The sequence below is a fragment of the Portunus trituberculatus genome, chromosome 5, assembly GCF_017591435.1.
Source record: "Portunus trituberculatus isolate SZX2019 chromosome 5, ASM1759143v1, whole genome shotgun sequence".
In the NCBI taxonomy this organism is placed as follows: domain Eukaryota; kingdom Metazoa; phylum Arthropoda; class Malacostraca; order Decapoda; family Portunidae; genus Portunus; species Portunus trituberculatus.
In genome coordinates, this window is record NC_059259.1 from 5,226,146 (window position 1) to 5,228,296 (window position 2,151).

At 37.1% G+C, this 2,151-nt stretch overlaps 1 long non-coding RNA gene across 1 annotated transcript in view; it reads left to right on the plus strand.

Annotated features, from left to right (window-relative positions):
- Nucleotides 1–1,483, plus strand: part of LOC123515902 — a 16,946-nt gene extending 15,463 nt beyond the window's left edge. Inside the window, exons 2-3 of the long non-coding RNA XR_006678011.1 lie at nucleotides 201–1,392; nucleotides 1,428–1,483. This is a non-coding gene — a long non-coding RNA (uncharacterized LOC123515902). The remainder of the gene's footprint in view (nucleotides 1–200; nucleotides 1,393–1,427) is intronic.
- The last annotated feature ends 668 nt before the right edge of the window (nucleotides 1,484–2,151 follow it).

The following is a 2,151-nucleotide window of genomic DNA, read 5'->3' on the forward strand; positions in this document are numbered from 1 at the left end:
AGTGAGAGAAAAAGAGTGAGAGACAAAGAGTGAAAAAAGCAAATTCACTTCCTGCTCTTACGGTTACAGCAATCACCCTGATCTCATTTGCGTGTGAGAGAGAGAGAGAGAGAGAGAGAGAGAGAGAGAGAGAGAGAGAGAGAGAGAGTAAAAAAGTCGATTTCACTGCCAGACTTACGTAGATTTTGGCTGCTAGCGAGAGAGAGAGAGAGAGAGAGAGAGAGAGAGAGAGAGAGAGAGAGAGAGAGAGAGAGAATTATTACTACATATCAAAGCTTCTAAATTTAACTTCCCTTTCTGTTTAGTGGGTCAGCTGGGCAAGGGGGAGATAGGGAGAGTAAATGGGGAAGAGAGGGGAGACTAGCAGGGGTGAGGGGAGCATAAAGGGAGCTTGGCAGGGGTGCTAGGGTGAGGGGAGGGGCGCCAGGGAGACTGAAGTAGCGACAGGTGTTAAGTAGTGTTAGTGAGGCAGGTAAATGGGAAATGGTTTCAGGTAAGAGGGTTGCCAGGTAAACTTATTAAGGTATATTAGTACAGGTACACACTGACAAACAAACAGACAGACTGACTTAATTTCACCTAATGTTTCCTAACTTAGTGTAACGTGACTTAATATTTCCTTACTTAACCTAACTTCACCTAACCTAACCTAACCTAACTTCACCTAATGTTTCCTAACTTACCCAGCTTAGTGTAACGTGACTTAATGTTTCCTTACGTGACTCAACCTAATTTCACCTAACCTATTCTAACTTAACCCATCCTAATGTAACCAAACTGAACTTTACCTAATTCCATCTAACTTTACTTGATCTTAGCCAACTTGACCTAAGCTATCACTATTCCAATTTAATCTAACTAAAAGACAATGATAGTCACACACACACACACACACACACACACACACACACACACACACACATTCACACACACACACATTCACCAAAGCGTAAAGTATAAACGACTACAAACGATGCCATTTATAATACTATTTATTTTATAGTGAGACGTTATGACGAGAACATTTTTCCTCCAGACGCAACGTTATTCCAGTTGTGACTTTGAATTTTTTGTATAACGTTAAGAATTTTAGTGCTGGTCTAGTCATAGGTTAAGTTAGGTTAGGTTAGGTTAGCTCAGATGAGATACAGTGAGGTTAGGTTAGGTTAGGTTAGCTCAGATGAGATACAGTGAGGTCAGGTAAGATGAGGTGTTAGATTAGGTTAGGTCAGATTAGTTGTAGTCAGGTAAGATAAGTAAGTTAAAAGGTTAATTTAGATTAGGTTAGGTTAGGTGAAGTGAAGTGAGTTGAGATGTGGTTAGGTTAGGTTAGGTTAGGTTAGGTTAGTGAAGTTAGGTTATGTGAAATGAGTTTAAATGAAATTAAATTAGGTTAGGTGAAATGAGTTTAAATGAAATTAGATCAGGTTAGGTTAGGTTATTTGAAGTGAAGTGAGTGGAAATGAGGTTAGTTTAGGTTAGGTGAGGTTAGGTTTAGGTTAGGTTAGGTTAGGTTATTTGAAGTGAAGTGAGTGGAAATGAGGTTAGTTTAGGTTAGGTGAGGTGAGGTGAGGAGGAGCGTATCGTCTAGTGAGGTCAGCGGCTTGTTGTCTGCGGCGTTCGAAGTTTTAACGCATTTTTCAGAACGTTCACGCAAATTGTTGTTGTTGTTTTGATACGGGATATATTTTTTAGAGCATTTAGTATATATTATTATTATGGTGGAAGTTATCAATAAAGACCCATTATAATAACAACGGACTTTAATTTCACTCATGTAATTAATTTCATGTATTTTATATTTTCCACATGAATTTTTACTTTCCATACATAAAAAAGAAAACTGCAGAATAATTACCTCAAACAACTTAATGACTTAATTTAATCTGGCATCACAAAACCCTGAATTGAATTAATGTCAACTTAATCTAACACAAACTTGAATTAAATTTAATCTGGCATCACAAAACCCTGAATTGAATCTAACACAAACTTAAACTAATTTCACATATCAAAAAAAAAAATGCAGAATAATTACCTCAAACAACTTAATGACTTAATTTAATCTGGCATCACAAAACCCTGACTTGAATTAATGTCAAACTTAATCTAACAAAAACTTAAACTAACTTAGCTTTCCCGAACATAACC